Source organism: Piliocolobus tephrosceles, chromosome 16, assembly GCF_002776525.5.
Source record: "Piliocolobus tephrosceles isolate RC106 chromosome 16, ASM277652v3, whole genome shotgun sequence".
In the NCBI taxonomy this organism is placed as follows: domain Eukaryota; kingdom Metazoa; phylum Chordata; class Mammalia; order Primates; family Cercopithecidae; genus Piliocolobus; species Piliocolobus tephrosceles.
In genome coordinates this window covers 65234571-65253181 of record NC_045449.1, presented here as the reverse complement: position 1 = coordinate 65253181, position 18611 = coordinate 65234571, and positions in this window count along the sequence as shown.

Genomic DNA, 18611 nt, shown 5'->3' with positions numbered 1-18611 from the left:
GATGGAATTGGGAAGAGATGTGCACAGTCTGTTCTCACAAGTGAGCAAGCAAGGTGCAGATTGAGCATACCACTGCCTAGGACTATGCCAAGGAAGAAGCCATGAAGCTGAACATTGGTGAGAATGGCCATTTCCATCCACTTACTCAGTGGAAGACATTGTGTAAGATGGGTGAGATGGACACAAGCATGAACCAATGCTGATTGCATTTAAGGAGCTCACTGTACTTGGGAAGACTAGCATAATTATAAAAATAGCTAATATCTAACGCATGGTCACGATTTTCCAGGCACCTTCTCAAGAGATCTGTAACTTAACAACTGTATAATGTAGGTATTCTTTTTATTCTTATTTTATAATATAATGGAGACCCCAAGAGACTTAGTAATTTGCTTGAGGTAAAGCATAATTGATTCTGATTAGGAATCTGTAGTAAGCCTTGTGTGGAAAGAGGTATAAGAGCGAGTCTGTGAAGAAGAAGATTTTAATTGGAGAGTGAAAGAGAGAAGGTGTATGATTGTGTTTGGGTGCTTGGTGTGGGGGGAGGAATTATAAGCTAAGGGAGCAGGACAGTGAATGTAAGTGAGGTGTGAAAATCTATGAGTAACAAAGCTATTCATGTTTGTTGACAACATAACCCTGCTTCTGGGAGAAATTTACCTTGAAAAAATAATTTTGACAAGACCTAAAATCATTTCGTTTTTATACACGAGATATTATAATACTTAAACATATCAGCTCAGCTGGAAAGAAAGCACAGGACCAATAAGAAAAATAGTTTTAAAAATTCTAGACCCTCTGAATGCTGGTGATAATTATGATGATGAAGATGATGATGATCATTGCTATGGGCCTCATCTAAGCAGAAAAGAACAAGCATGCTTTCACCATGTTGACTAGTTTACCTAACTCATTGTTGAATTGTACTAAATTAACAAGATAACATTATCTATTTGGAAACATGAAATATTTGTGATAATTGCAAAATCAGAATATTAAATGACAGGTGAATTGTGTACACACATTCAACAGGAGAGGACAGCATCATGCTACAAAGGGAAATAGCAAATTTTGAGGTATGGGATTATATTTAATATTTTTCTAAACTATTAATATTAGATATAGGGCATATATTCAATTAGAAAGATTGATGATACAGTGTTAGATTTGCAGACTCAATCAATGTGATTGGGGTAATGGGTGAAAGGAGATTAGACAGAGTGAATAATTATGTAGTACAGTGGAAAAAGCCCAGAGTTTTGTTAACTAAGCAGATTTTAGTTCACACTACAAAGGGTGAAAAGCTATCACTCATTTTTTTGAAGAGGAGAATAATGTGATATGAACCTTAGAAATAGTGTGATGATGTCTTGGAAGAGCAAGACTATTAAATTAAGAGATCAGTGAGAAAGCTCTTAAAAACCAGATAATAAAAGAAGATATAGTTAGAGTAGCATTGGTAGGGCTTAAAGGAGAGACAATGGGTAAATTCTAGAAATGGACAACACTTGGAAGACCTGACTGATTTGGGCGGATCCCAAGGTCAGAAGTTCAAGACCATCCTGGCTAACATGGTGAAACCCCATCTCTACTAACAGTATAAAAATTAGCCAGGCGTGGTGGCAGGCACCTGTAGTCCCAGCTACTTGGGAGGCTGAGGCAGGAGAATCGCTTGAACCTGGGAGGTGGAGGTTGCAGTGAGCCGAGATTGTGCCACTGCATTCCAGCCTGGGCAACAGGGTGAGACTCCTTCTCAAAACAACAACAACAACAACAACAACAACAACAACAACAACGAAACAGATTTGAAGGTATAGTGGATACAAAGAAGTTGCAAACTGAGGAGTTAAATTTTAGGGCATATTGAGTCAATATGTTGGCAGGCTCTGTGTTTAGAAACATGTTGTGCAACTGGACACTTAGATCCAAGCTGTAGAGAAACATCACAGTGGGATGAAGATTTGGGGATCATCAGATGAGAGCCAAGATGATAAAGAGTGAGAGAGAAAGTGATGGGCCAGACAGATGCTAGAGAGGAAGGAGAGCAGAGGCCTAAGAGGTGGACTCAGCAGGGATTGAAGGAAGGAGTTTAAGACAGGAAGCAGAAGGTGTAGATGTGACAACTGTTTTAATTTTCTTAAATATAGAGGAGACTTTAATATATTGTGGGTTAAGGAAAAGAATCCAGAGAGATAGGAAAATTGAACATATAAAAAGACAAAAAGTGATTCATTTGGCAAGGTCCATGTCAGAGGAGGCTACAAAGGATGGGAATCAAGAATTGTGGAAAAAGGCTGGGTGCAGTGGCTCATGCCTGTAATCCCAGCACTCTGGGAGGCCAAGGCTGGTGGATTACCTGAGGTTAGGAGTTTGAGAAGACCCTGGCCAACATGTTGAAGCCCCGTCTCTACTAAAAATACAACAACAAGAAAATTAGCTGGGAGTGGTGGCACGTGCCTGTGATACCAGCTACTTGGGAGGCTAAGGCAGGAGAATCCCTCGAACCCAGGAGGTGAAGGTTGTAGTGAGTGGAGATCGTGCCACTGCACTCTAGCCTAGGTGACAGAGCGAGAATCTGTCTCAATAAATAAATAAATAAATAAATAAATAAATAAAATAAAAAAAATTGAAAAAAAAAAGAATTGTGGGAAAAATTCAAATTGTAAAAATTCAAATTGGATCCACATTTGTTTTAAGACGGGAGAAAATGAGAAAAGCATGGGAAAGACATTTGGGAGAGGTATAAAGGGGAATTGAGAGATATTTGTTATTTTCTCTGTCTTGTGAGGGGAGGCAGATTGGAGATATCAAGTAGCTGGTGTCTGCCAAGGGGCTGGAGATGACAATAGAAGAAAAAAGCTGTTAGAGAGAAAATGCCCAAAATCCTTTTACATGATGATTTTATACAGAGGCAATGCTGTTGGAAGAGAATACAATAGGGGAAAATAAAGGAAAGAGGCGACAAAGGAAGGTGAAAACAACAGAAAAAGTGGAGGCAAAGAAAAGGAAGAGATATCTATGGAGAGAAGTGGTAGAGAACCATCAGTACCTATTTCCAGTTTTTTTAACCCATGTTCCAACTTTTGATTATATGTTGCTCTTTATCCCTTAATCCAGAATCTGCCTCATCCTTGTAAGACACTATTGTGTTAAGATGCATAGGTAGTGAATGCAGACAACTTTAACACATATTTACCTAGTTTGTATAGCAACTTGTTATTAACCTACCCTGACAGAGCCTGGGAATACTGAAAATATGTCAGGCTATTCTAAATCTATTGAGATAATAACTGGCATCAATTTTATCTGTCCTCAACAAAGGTTTGTTAAAAGCCAGACAATATTCTAGAGCAGAATTTAGCAAATTATGACCTGTGTGTCAAATTCAACTTGCTGCTTGTTAAAAATTTATCAGAGCACAATCATGCTTCTTATTTTTATAAATAAAGTTTTGTCAGAACATAACCATGCTCATTCATTTACATATCTATAGCTACTTCTGTAGTTGAGTAACGACAACAATACCACATCATCTGTAAATGGTATCATATGGCCTGTAAGGCCTAAAATATTTTTAAGCTGTCCTATACAGACAAAGATTGCTGAATCCTGTGGAATAAGCTGTGCATCAGTAAACAAAGCAACTACTTATATACTCATGGAATTTCCCCAGTGGGACATTCATTTTCAAACGATGATAGAAATTTTTACATCTGTGTTCTGAGTGATTGCAAATAAAACATCATAGGTTGAAAGGCAATATCAACCTAATTCTAAACCATCAGGATTGGAGGCAGTGGCTGGGTGCAGTGGCTCATGCCTGTAATCCCAGCACTCCGGGAGGCCGAGGCTGGTGGATTACCTGAGGTCAGGTAATCTTCAAAAGATTACCTGGTCAGACTCTTCAAAAGAAACTCTATTTGAAGAGTCAAGACTTACCAACTCCATAGTACTGACAACTATGTTGTTTTCATGTCCTTAGACAGCATCCTTTCTCCCTTGTAAAATTGAAACTGATAAAAGGGTTTTTGGTAGCATGTACCTTTCCAGTGCTGCTAGAGAGAAGATGATAGGATACAAGGTGTTCTTGGTCAGTTCCCAAATTCTCAGGAAGTTTCCAAGTGGGTAGATGTGCACTGTTGATTTTTAAATTATACCTTAGCAAAAAGAATGTCAGATAACTGAATTATGGCAACCTCTTGGAAAAGAGGTTGCTAGCTGCCTCATTTCATTAAATGCTGAGAGAGACAGAGAGAGAGTGAGACAGAGAGAGAGCGAGCCAGAGAGAGAAAGGAAAAAATAAAATTCTTTCTCAGAATATTAGGTGCTTCATGGTTTTAATGAAGAACCTGATCTTCTGTTTGAGGCTTAAAAAAAAAAACTAGGCGAGACGGTTTTCACCTTGTATTCCTTCGGAATTACACACAGATAAACTTTGCCTGACTTAGACATGTCTAGCCCAAAAGCAGAAGATGATTATTATGTTCTAATACTTGAATTATTGTCTCCATGTATCAAAATCATGTAACTAATTAGCTGCTGAAGCAAGAATCAGTGGATGACATCCCAGTTTGAGGCAAAATAGTGAGAAATGTCTGCATCACAGGATCATAGTCATTATATTTTTCTGCTGTAACTGATTCTCTTTATACTCTAACTTCAAAATCAATCACTAAAAAAACTTGTTATTTGTTAACATAATAATAAAAAAAACCCATCATTAGTGGCCATCTGCCAAATTGGGTCACAATATTTTCATGTTGTATTTAACTTCCGTATTTACAGTCAAGCAGGATGAGCTTTGGAATGAAAAGGACCCAGCAGAATTTGCAACGGAGGTTATGATGCCAAAGATGGGGCAAATATTTTAGATATATCCCGAGCTGTTTCGAATGAATCTAAACTTTGGAGCCCAGCTGATTTACTTCCTGTAGTATATTGACAGCACTGGCAAGTAAACAAGTTAACAAACAGATGTCTGGTATCTGTGAATAAGCATGGAGAATAAGAAGGATGCCTGAAGTCTGAATATGGGTAAAGGTTCCAAAGCTCAATGTGGATTCTTCAAGCCATAGAAATGCTTGCATTCCAAAGAAAGCCTCTAGGACTAGGTGTAAACAAAATGACTTTTAAGCTCCCAGAAGCATTAAGGAACAGTAACAACCAGCATGGCTTCACTAAGCATGAGCAATGTCACACCAAACACATTTTCTTTTTGGCAACTTCCTAGACCTTTGTGACAGACAATATGACAGTCTTAAATGTAATGGCTCTTCATCATGACATTTAATATAATGACATGTAACATAGATGATGTTCCAGTTAAAAAGTACTGAAGTTATATGTATCCATATTCATTCAGATACCCAATTAAAATACAAAGTATAAGTTACTAGGTAGATTTGTATTTCAGTTAAATACTATGTGCATTGAGAATTCAGCTCATAGCTTTTCTTTTCCTCTTCACTCTTTCACATGTGTAAATGTGTATGTTCCTTGCCTTTCTGTACTTTACATAAATGGTAGCTTTTATAAAGCTTTCTGCTAATGGAAAGTCAGGAAAAACTTTATAAGTTTCTTCACTTATAATATGTAATAAGGAGCTAACAACCAGAGCTTAGCCTTTTTCTTATGGAAACAAACAATAGGGGAAGTTGAAAATGTGATTATACTTTATATTTTATCAATTAATATAATTTATTTTATTTACAATTTCTGAATCTATTGGTGTCAAGAAGGATGAGAAAATGGAAGGATTTAGAGTTAAAAATCTTAATAACCTTCACAAGATTCTAAGTTTAAGATGCATACTTATGTTAGATCTACATAGTAATGCTACTTCTGTATAATGTAACACATGGACTGCTTATACTAATACTAGACAATATCCACTTTAGAGATGCAATTTAAGACATCAATGATAGTCTTATAGCAAACAGTCTGAGGTTGTAGGATGGACTATAAAGTGAACTTTATGTACTATTATCTAAACACAGAAGGTTTCATTGTCTGATGGAGAGATTATAGGACTACACAACAACAAAACTATTTTCTAAAATTATTTTATCATCTATAAACTTGCACAATTTTTGTTTGTCTGCCATGACTTGTCTTTTCTCCACAGCGAGGATGACAATAATTCTATTTTGTATAGATTTGGTTAACATAAAAAATTAGCTAAAGAAATCTGCTGCAAGAAAGAAAGGCATTGTAGAAAAAAAAAAACACGTTTGTTAAATTACTGGGATATATCATGAAATCTAAGCAACTTTATAATCAGTCTAGAATGTACTTATATTCTTTCTGTTATTACTGCATGTGCATTAATTTTATTCAACATAAAACAAATGGGGGAAGACAACTAGATTTTCTTTCCAGATGGTATGAAAACAGCAAGGTCAGACTCGAAGAAAGGCTGTCCCTTTTTACAGAGAACTTAAAATTTATCACCTCTCATTTAGGTTATAAAACTTGTTTTTCATATTTTTCCCTGGCTTCTTTGGCTTATGATACATGGGGAGCAAAATGTATGGATCCTAGAAACTGATCAGCCCTTTCTCATCTCCTAAGCATTGATGGCTTGCCTCCTCCCCTCCTTTTCTCCTAGATTTTTACTGATTTCCTCCTTTTTGGTTTCAGATTAACATGGCAATATGCTGGAATACCAAAATTTACTGGCAGAAGTGGAGAGCAAGCAGCTCATGTTTCAGAGACTTTACAGTCTGTTCTCTGCCTTCACCAACTCCGAGACTTAGTTCTCATACGACTTCTCAATATTTTCATAATTAGCTGCCCAGAATTTTCATAATTTGTAAACACAGTAAAATGGCTGTCAGACACTTAGTATGGTAAAAGGGGAGGGGGAAGAAAGACCAGCTTCCCTAAACCATTTACATGTGACTTGGGGAGAAAGCTGGGCCTGTGCCCATAGCAGTTAAATGATCAGGCACACGACTCAAAGTGATTTTTCTTGAGGTGTCACTGCCACACACAACCACCATGTGTTCTTTCTTGGCTCAGGCTGGCGTCGCTGATCTTCCAGAACTCCGAAGGCTGTACCCCAGTCCCAGTTTTACATCCACTTTTCTCTGCCAAGGTGAAGGCGGCAAAAACCACACGTATTTTTCTTTCTCCCTCAGCAGAGCTGATTGCCTCCCAGTGAAGCATCTTCCACATCAGCAAGCATTGGTATTTCACCTGGCACAGTGGCCAGGATGGATATGGCACAGAGGGGAGGGCACAATGGAAAACAAGTCTTCACCGTAACTCAAGTTGAAGCTGCCGGACAGCGGTACCTTCCCATATTCTGAGGCCAAGCTGCTAGCTGACGCACTGAAATTTCGAGCAAGAAAATGTTGGGGAAAGCTAAGAGCAAGAGTAAAGAAAAATGGGAAAAAAAATTATGGAGGGTCAAAAGTATGTTTTTAACTAAGTAAGAAAAAAGCAAGATAGGAGGAATTCTGCAGATAGGCAGAATATAAGATTTATTGATGTTTTTTCAAAATGTAGTTTCAACTCGTTCCACACAAACACACATACCTACAGTGTAATTTAAATTAGTTATGGTTTCCAACACATTTACTGTTTTGCACTCAGTTTTATTTCTTACATCCTGCTTCTTTTCTCTGCATGATTTTATTTTTGCTGAAGAGCCAAATTTAGTGACTTTAAAAAATATCTTTGAGGGTATTTATATCTGAACATGTCTTCATTTTTGCCTCCATTCTTGATGACACAATAGTTCTTTCGTTAGGTATATATCTTTTCATTTTTAATATTTTTTCTTCATTGTTCCAATCTTATTACTATGATATATCTAGCTGAGGTATGTGTTTGTTCTCTTCTTTAGCCACTGTACACATCTAGTCTGAGAATCTGAGGGTTTGTATGTTTATTTTTCTAATTCTTTCTATTGTTGCTGTAAAACTTTCTTCTCTGCTATTCTGTCTCCTCTTTGCTTCTAGGACTTCTCATTTCATCCTCCACATTGTTTAACTTATTTCATATTTTTAATCGTCTCTTTATGCTCTAGGTGTTACTTCCTAGTTCACTAATAATTTTTTAGACTTGATCAAGACTAAACTTTATCCTGTGTATTTGCTTTTATTTCGCCATAGTTCTTTTTATGATTTTGAATTTTTCTGTTTTTATATTTGTGTATTTTTATTCATATCTGCCTGCTTTTACTTCAGAAAAAAACTCTTCTTTTTTATGAATGTTTTTCACTACTTTCTATGGCTACAGATTCTAAATATAATTTAAAGGAACTTCAGGCTACTCTATTATTTGCCTTCTTGTACAGTGTGAATTCTCTTGATCACGGTTTGTTGATTATCTTTCTTAGTATGCTTTGAAATTTTAGATTGCAGACATAGTTTAGTTAGTGGATGTTTTTGTTTCTGTCTCTGGATCTTCTCTTTTGAGCCAATAGTTCTGAGAATGACTCCCGCTGCCCACTCAAGGTGGCTCTATTATGTGATATTGGGCCAATGCTGATGGTCGCTGAGTCAGCAGATGATTTGACCCAGATCCTTGTGTATTTCTGTGCTTGTCTCTGCTCCTCCTCAAGTCCCCGGGTAGTTTTCTATGAGCTGCAGTCCCAGGAAACAAGCCAGCCCTTTTCCTTGGATGGCAGTGCCGTAGAAGCCACTGGCTTTTTTTTTTTTCTGGTTTTAAAGAGCAGAGAGTTTAATAGGCAAGAAGGGGCAAGAAGGAAGGGAGAAGCAAGCTCTCCTGTACAGAGACAGATGGAAAGAGGCTCCAAAGCTGAGAGAGGGAAGTCAGAAGCCACTGGCTTTGCATGTTATATCTGGCATCAGTTTTTCCACTTGATAAGAGACTGATATGTCTCTCTTAAGCTGTCAATTAAGTCTTGTGTTGAAATCAAACTTCAACACAATAGTGTTATTTTTATTCCTGGAGCTCAGTGGTACTAGTTATTTATCCTCTACTTTCTGTAATGTGTTTCTGTTCTATTTCAAGTTCATAGAAGTGTTCATCTAGAAAGTAAACAACCCTGTGCTGTTTTGTTTTCCTTTAATATTGTTATCAATCACTGCTGCATGTTTGAAACAGTGCTAGGAAACATGGTCTCTGTGTCATGAGGACTGGAAGTCAGAGCCCATATTTTTTTTTTTTTTTTTTTTTTTTTTTGTTATTGTCGTAAATATCTGCCTTGGATTGAGCAATGAAGTCATCCATCTCTTGGTGTAGTTTCAGTTATGTAGTGGGATCGGAAACCGAACTATGACCTTCTTCTTTGACTTTTGCACAGTGATACTGCTCTTTGCCTACAACATTTTGGTTATATGTCAACTGTAGCACTTGCCTGACTATAATATAAGTTTCTGTGTCTTCGGTTGTTTTCTCCATTAGACTCAGCAATTTGGGGCCAGAAGTGTATGTCCCTAGTACCTGGCAGGGCAATCTTGATGAAGTCAATAAATTAATAAATGGATGAAGAATTAATAAATCAAGGGATAGGAGAGTGAAGGAATGAGATCCTTATCTCATTTTCCTCACTAGTCTTTCTCTATTTTTTTATTTATCTCTGTGTCACCCTTTCCATGATCCAGAGTATTCTAGAGCCTTCTCATTATTCCTCTATGTTTATGTGCTAAAACAGGAGACTAGAATTGGTCATCTGTGCATATTTTTCTCAAATTACTTTATTTGATATTTGCCTCTTCAATTCCCATTCTATATCTTAAATTCTGGGTCTACTTCACTTAAATAATACTGTGTCACTGCATCACATTTATCAAGTTAAACAGCTCTTGCACTTGGATTCTGAATATCTGCCAAGGGTACTATTCTTTTCTCAGCCATGCTCAAAGTATCGGAACCATCTCAGACACTGAGTCCATTACATTGTCCTTGCTAATGCTTTTCACAATTACCTATTAAACTAACACAAAACTAAACAATGCTGCTGCTGATAATTAATAATAATGATAATAATAATAGTCAACAATACATTAACACTAATAATAGATAAACTTCTGTCAAATGGACCTGTCAAACTTCTTCCATCAAACTTCTTCCTGTGGATCAGGTGATATTTTAATTGCTTTGTACTTTTTAAAACTCATTTAATCCTCAGAACAGGAGGTGTCATTACTGATAGTACTATTAAGATTCTCATTTTGTAGATGAGTGAAATGAAGCACAGTAGAACCATAGCTTAGTCTTGATTATAATTATATCATTTTTACTGCAAGAGGTTTTTAATTGCTCTCACCTGTAGTTCTGGAATAGTCTATCCATACAGGAATCCTGGACTTGTTAGGTCAGTGATTTGCAGTGGAAACCCTTTAGGTGTAAGGTACCTTTCCATTTCTGGGCTGGAAAAGGTAAATCAACAATTTTTTTTTCAGTTTTGTTTTCAAATTTACGAAATAGCCAACATTCTCCAAAAGAATGAGATCTGGTATATGTTTGTGTAGGTGGAGAAGTTTTGAGGTTTGTCTTGCTCTTAGAAGTTATATCCAGTTTTGTTGACAATATTAGGGTCACACAGGCTTTCTTTAAATTTTGTCCCATTATAATTTCATGCTAAAACAGTGGGTCATTAGACCCAAGAACTGAGAGATGGAATTTGTTTTGGCCTCCAGTGTAGGCATTTTGCTGAGTCAAGGTAAAGGTCTATCAACAAATTAGGTGTTCTTTTTCTTAACACAATCTTTAATTCCCCCCACAGAGAAGGACCCCAAAGTCCTCTTGCATAAAGGATAACGCCTAGAATAGCTTGAAAGATGGATGCTTCTCTACATCACCAACAGGTTAGCAGTCCCCCAGAATTTAAAAAACAAAACAAAACTGGGAAGTCAAGAGTTCTCCAGAAGATTTCTGAGACAGCAAGACATAGCATATTAAGTATAGAATTCAGGCCTGGTGTAGTGGCTCATGCCTGTAATCCCAACATTTTGGGAGACCAAGGTAGGAGGATCACTGGAGGCCAAGTGTTTGAGATCAGCATGAGTGACATAGTGAGATGATGCTATCTTTGCAGAAAAAAAACATTAGCCGGGCATGGTGGTGCATGCCTGTATTCACAGCTACTCAGGAGGATGAGGAAGGAGAATCCCTTGAGCCCAGGAGTTTGAGGACAGCGTGTGCTGTGATCACGCCACGCCACTGTAGCCTGGGTGATAGAGCGAGACCTTGTCGCTCTCTCCCAAAAAAAAAAAAAAAAAAAAAAAAGGAAGGAAGGAAGAAAATATATGGAGATGAGCATATGCCCTTAGAGGATGATATCTGATTGGCAGGACCAAACGAGACACTATCAACCCCTTCCCAGCCAGAAGATGGATGGTTAATACCTGGGTCTTTTTGAGGTGAGAAAGATTATTCAGCTGGTTGTCTTCTAAATTCAGTGTTTTCTGTCTATATATTATATAGTCTGGCTCTGTGTCCCCACCCAAATCTCACCTTGAATTGTAATTGTAATTAGATTATGGGGGTGGTTTCCTCCATACTTTTCTGGTGATGGTGAGTGAGTCTCACAAGGTCTGATGGTTTTAAAAGTGGAAGTTTTTCCTTGGCTCGCATTCATTCTCTTTTCTGCTGCCTTGTGAAGAAGGTGACTGTTTACCCTTCTGCCATGATGTTAAGTTTCCGGAGGCCTCCCCAGCCATGCAGAACTGTGAGTCAATTAATCCTCTTTCCTTTGTAATTACCCAGTCTGAGGTAGTATCCGTTTTTTGTTGTTTTTTTCTTTTCTTTTTATTGGACAGAGTCTTACTCTGTTGCCCAGGCTGGAGTACAGTGGCACAATTTCAGCTCACCTCAACCTCTGCCTCCTGGTTCAACTGATTCTCATGCCTCAGCCTCCCCAAAGTTAGCCTTAGCCTCCCAAAAATTAGCCAGGCATGGTGGTGCATGCCTGTAAGGATTATACCACCATGCCTGGCTAATTTAATCCTTACAGGCATTCACCACCATGCCTGGCTAATGTTTATATTTTTAGTAGAGGCAGAGTTTCACCATGTTGGCCAGGCTGGTCTCAACCTCCTGGCTTCATGTGATCCACCTGCTTCAGCCTCCCAAAAATGCTGAGATTACAGGTGTGAGCCACTGCACCCGGCCTCTCGGGTAGTTTTCTTTATAGCAGTGTGAGAATGGACTAATACAATACATAATGGACTAATGCAATATATATTCACTCTGTGTTCCAATATCCATTGACCTATAGAGACCCTAGTCTCTCTGTGTGTAGATGAGAATGTCACTCCTCTGAGCCATGTCATAAAGGAAGCTTAGGACCCACGGGAGACACTACAGCTCTTGATAAAACCTGGCCACTGAGAAATTAGAATCCAGAGGAGCAATCCGGGGAACAAGCCTCACATCAATTGACAAAGATTTCAGCCAGACAAAACTGGCAATAGCTCAGCTCCATCCCTCATAGCCAAGGTGATCTAAAGAAGGTGCTGGTGTCCTTAACAATTTGTCATCCTTAACAGATGCTTACCCATGGCCTGGATCAAACTTTAGCATGCATCAGCATTATCTACCCGGAGGGCTTGTGGAAGCACAGATTGCTGGGACTCATTTTCTGTTTCTGACTGGGTAGATCTGCAGTGGGCTGACAATATGTATTTCTAACAAATTTCCAAATGCTGCAGATGTCACTGATCTGAAGACCCCGTTTTGAACACTTGATCTAGGCTACAAATAAGTGTACTTGCATTGTAGGAACTCAAGAAATCTACAACGTCTACCCTATGTGCTTTATCTCTCTTCTTTTTTTTCCTCCCTCAGATAACTTTTTTTTTTTTTTTTTTTAACTGATGTTGTCTTACATCTTAAATTTGCCTTCCTTCTGGTCTGTTATTATTATTTTTTTATTTTTTATTTTAGAGTGAGACAGGGTCTTACTCTGTTGTCCAGGTTGGAGTGCAGTGGCAAAATCACAACTCACTGCAACTTCCACCCCCTGGGTTAGAGGGATTCTCCTATCTCAGCCTCCCAAGTAGTTGGGACCACAGGCACATGATCACCACATCTGGCTAATTTTTTGTATTTTTGGTAGAGATGGGGTTTCGCCATATTGTCCAGGCTGGTCTTGAACTCCTGGCTTCAAGTGATCCACTTGCCTCAGACGTTCAAAGTGCTGGGATTATAGGCGTGAGCCACTGTGCCTGACGCTGGGCTGTTATTTTTAATGCAAGTTTAGTTACCTGATCTTACTCAATATTATCCTCCACATCCAAGCCATAGTGTTTTTATCTAAAAATGCAAATTCAATCATTTCCCTAACTAAAACCTTTCAAGCATGTTCCATGTGCTTAGAATGTATTATAAAGGAAGCCTCCTACCCATCTCTTCAGCTTTCTACTTTGCTTTATCAGCTAGAATGCTCTCATTCACAAGTAATAAAAGTAACTAAATGCATAACACAGCATCCCAACACTCAGTGTGGCTTAAAACAATTTATTATTTAACATTTATTATTGCTCATGAGTCCATGGGTCCTCTGGGCAAATCTTCTGGTCATGACTGGACTCACACGTATGTCTGTGGTCAACTGGTGATTGGGTCGGCAGGTCTGCTGATTTTGACTTGATGCTCTCTCATATTTGGGTGTCAGCTAACCGTAGATGAGTCTAGGATGGCCTCAGCTGAGACAGCTCGGCTCTCTTCCATATGACCTTTCATTATCTACAGGCTGGCCCAGGCTGATAGTCATGAGAGTGGCAGGATTCCAGTAGAGGGAACAGAGACACTCAAGGTCTCTTGTGGTCTAGGCTCAGAACCAGCACACCATTAGTTTTGTCACGTTCTGTTGGATAAAGCAATTTTTGTAGTTAGAGTGGGCAGATCCTACAAAGCTGCAAGGCAAAGAGCTTGGATACAGAAACATAATTAATTGGGACTACCAAAGCAATCAACCTGCCATAGTAAACAATATAAAATTTGCTTAAACCCTTCATGGATTAATTATCTCACATGCTAGGAAGCCAAGATGAAGTGTGGACTACAGAGTTGTTTGACTAAATGACTCAACAATGTCATCAAGAACATAGGCACTTTCCAAGTTTCCTCTCAGCTATTCTGCTATTGGCTCATCCTCGTGCTGGCTCATTTCAAGGTCTCAAATGGCTATCAGCAATAATTGAACAAATACACTTTAGTGTTCATATTCGGTAAATTGTTTTATCCAAGAGCTTAGAGAACGCCTCTTCTGTGTTGCATTGGTTCAAATTGGCTTATGCCTCCCCATTTCCAAACCAATCACTTGCTTTGAAATGCAAGTAAGAGACTTTCATACCAAATGTGGCTTAAACAACTGGAGGCCATTCATATCTCACATACAAAGATTAGAGTTGTGACAGTTCTGGGATCAGTTCATCAGGTTAATAATGACATAAGAAAATCCATTTTTTTTGTTACCCTTAGGGTTGATATTCTCCCCACGTCATGCTGCAACTCTAAGTATTATGTCCTTACTCAACACCCAAATTCTGGAAGAAAGAATATGGGGAAGAGAGTTAGCCTCATGCTTTCTCTCTTTATAATAAGTAGATAATTCTACCTCAAAGGTCCCAAAGCAGATTTCTCCTTATGTCTAATTGGTTGCATTTCTACTCCTGGCCTCAAGGGAAGCTGGAAAAATGAGCATCTGTATCTATTTTCTCTCTCATGGGAGGCAAACTATTTCAGCATGAATGAAAAAACTAAAAGTGGCTATTGTGTGTGCCAAACATTTTGTCATACAAATTTCAGCACACCAAAATACTATCTCTTTAAATAAAGGTCTACACAACACTAATTACTTGGTGTTCATTTACTTGAATTCCTAGGCAACTGAGGGTGTGGACATTTCTCATGCTATTATCAGAGAACAAAGAGGTATTTCTGAAAAGCAGAAAGAAATGGATACGTTCAGGTATTAGTGGTAGATTAAGACATAGATTTTCTTTGGAAAAAGTTTTCAGGTTAACATTTTTATTCATTGTCTGTGACTGAGTCACAGGTAAATGAGACTAAAACACTTATCCTCTGTGAAGTTAAGTGTCCAGTGTGAAGTTAGCCTTAGTTACCATCCTCTTGCAGGTAACCCTTTCATGTATAGAACTTGTGTGTAGAAGCAACTAATACTCTGTTATATGTGCATCGCACACCAGCCACCCCTGTTTCAGTTTGGTAGAATGTGTCCTGTATCTTTGTTCTATCTTTTCTTCTGTCATTCATCACATATCATTGCACTGATTGATGTACAACCCTCTTCTCAGGCTGCCTGTCACTTAGTAAGAATCATAATAAATTCTTTTTAAGTTCTACAAATGAGTTGTTGAATGAATGTGTTATCCTTTCCAAGTTTTCCATTGCATCTAAGCAGGCTTGTACTCAACTCAAAGGACCAGATGGTTAAAGGAACAGTTTAGTGACACAGAAGTCATCAGATCATTGTCATCTAAGAAATATGAAAAATGACACAGTAGAGTTTTGGGCAAAGACTTTCTCATGTTACAAAGATTTCCAATTACATAGTGGTTTTAGCCACAGATAGATTCATCAATTCCGAAACAGAACTCTCACTTTCTCCTGGTTGGTGCCTTTAAAAAATGTCGCTAAGGGAAAACATTGAAAACTATTTGTCTAAGAGCATGTTACCAGACACTCTATCTTGCTTATTTTCCCCTAATGGAATATAAATGGTAGGTTATGAGTCACCCATCACCATTCACCATCCTAAGCTCAACTATCAAATGCTGGCCTGGAGGAATGAGAGGCATGTGGGGCAGAAAAAGAGGGTATGTCAGAGAAGCCCAGAAACAAAGGGTATGTGAAGGTCAGTCAATGTTTCTTCCTTGTTAGTTAAGCCAGAGCTTCCTCTTTGAGGGGGCTGTGATTTCAGCCTCTTCAATTGGGAGCTTAGTTGAACAACAGGAATGATTAGTTCATTTCCCAGTCGGAGTTTATTGTTGCAGGAATGGTTTTAATATACATGGGGTTTTGGCTTTGGTTTTTACTTTCAAACTCCAGCAAGTCTTGAGTTGTTTATTGAATCTATGTTGAGAAACAGAACACAGAGATGAAGCTAATAAATGGCAAGAGTCCCAGTCCTGTGTCATTATGGTCATTAATTAGGGTAAGGGTAATGCAGGGAAAGGTTACTGATTTGAAGCACTTGTGTCCGAATCTTTTTTTCAAGAAGGAGTTATAATGAAGGGTTCAATTTCTTTTTTGTTCATAAACATAGATTGCATTAGAAAACAGAAATGATGTATACTTAATAGATTTTTTTTTTTTTTTTTTTTTCCTGAAACAGTCTCACTCTTTCATCCAGGCTGGAGTACAGTGGCTCGATCTTGGCTCATTGCAAACTCCGCCTCCTAGGTTCAAGTGATTCTCCAGTCTCAGCCTCCCGAGTATCTGGGATTTCAGGCATGTGCCACCACACCCAGGTGATTTTTGTATTTTTAAAAGAGATGGCGTTTCGCCATGTTGGCCAGGCTGGTCTCAGAGTTCTGACTTCAAGCAATCCACCCGCTTTGGCCTCCCAAAGTGCTGAAATAATAGGTGTGAGCCACTGCGCCCCACCTGATATTTTGTTTCACTGGCAAATTTGCCAAATGAGAATAAACGGAGCTTTTTCTTCGTTATTCAACCCCAAACCTCATTGTATCAATCAGTGAAATACTTAGGATAAGAGTATCTTTATTGAAAATTCACAGCAAAATAATTACTAGGCTGCGTATTCCACTCATCTTCTTCGGAAACCAGAGGCTGATGTCATATCTTCCATGGAACATGGGTCTATTGTATTGGAGCAGGAACAGTTTCCCAGTGCCACATAGAAGGGCTTGATTTCTTCATAGAATGGGAGAGGGTCCTGGCACTTTGACCACCTTAGGAGCCCTGCATCTTAGAAATTTAGATCGACATTGATGCGTTTTTCTTATTCCCTTTTATATATATTTTTTAACTTATGGAAAGTTCCAAAGTTTCCCAGTTCTGATTTGTAATAAGTATAAATATAATGTTAGCTCAGAAGTGTTGTCTGATAATTTCTTATTTTCCCTCTAGATGTGTCTGTGGTAATAGAGTGGGATGGTGAATGGGGACAACATAGTTTTTTTTTTTTTTTATTATACTTTAAGTTCTAGGGTACATATGCACAATGTGTAGCTTTGTTACATATGTATACATGCGCCATTGCAGACTATCACAAGGACAGAACACCAAACACTGCATGTTCTCACTCATAGGTGGGAATTGAACAATAAGCATAGTTTTCTAATCCGATGGCTTGTCCTGGATGAACAAACATATATTTCTTTTAAGCTTAGTTACTTTTGAAGTGAAATAGTAAAATGGAAGGGAGCTATAGTAGATACTGAAATGTAAAATAATATAGCATGGACACAAAATAATACAAAATTAAAGTTCTGAAGACCTCTTTTGTTCATGAGATGACTTCCATGTTTTATGTTTCTTGCAACATATTCAGGTACTCTGTTTATTTCACTTAGTGTCCAGATGAAAGCAGGGCCTGTAGCACAAATTCTCTCATTCTCTCTTAGAGTCCTTATAAGCAATGGCCTTTATGTTACCCTTTGTAAGACATTTACATGGAAACCTCAGGAGATTTTTTAATTGAAAATCCTAGTGCATGGCAGGGTGTGGTGGTGTTGTCTAAGATGCTATAATGACAATGGTGTGTGTGGGTGTAATAGATGGCAAGATCCCACAGGGCATCTATCTTCAGCCACTTGAAGTGCCAAGATTGCTAACCACACCCTATCTTGGTTTGGAAACTCTTCACAGAACAGGATACTCCCAGACCAAAGCCTAAATAAGTCCCCTTCTCTGAATAGAAAAAGTGTACATAGAACTAAGTCCACTCCCATTTCTAGTGTCTGGTCTATTGGGATACAGACAAAAAATTCACACTTTGGTATGAAGCTTGTTTTTGTTATAGGTGGGAATGGTTAAAGATTAGCATAGAAAGAGAGCCGAGGCCTGTGTCTGGCAGGGCGTCTGATAAGGCTCTTCATTTTGCAGGATTGCCTTGGGAATTACTTCCTTATTTATGTTAGCATTATTGCATCTTTTGTCTACATTTTAGGTACCATTTTCCAATTTTTGTCATTAAATAAATATATTTTATATATGCTTTATTTATCTCATTGAGCATTTTAAAAATGTAATTTAAAGTTCGGGGATACATGTGTAGGATGTGCAGATTTGTTGCATAGGTAAAACGTGTGCCATAGTGGTTTGCTGCACCTGTAAACGCATCACCTAGGTATTAAGCCCAGCGTGCATTAGCTATTTATCCTGGTGCTCTCCCTCCCCTCACTTCCCCAGCAAGCCCCAATGTATGTTATTCCCCTCCATGTGTCCATGTTTTCTCATTGTTCAGCTCCTGCTTATAAGTGAGAACATGCAGTGTTTGATTTTCTGTTCCGGTGTTAGTTTGCTGAGGATAATGGCTTCCAGCTTCATCCATGTCTCTACGAAGGACATGATCTCATTCCTGTTTATGGCTGCATAGTATTCCATGGCATATGTGTACCACATTTTCTTTATCCAGTCTATCATTTGATGGACATTTGGGTTGATTCTATGTCTTTGCTAGTGGGAATAGTGCTGCAATTAAC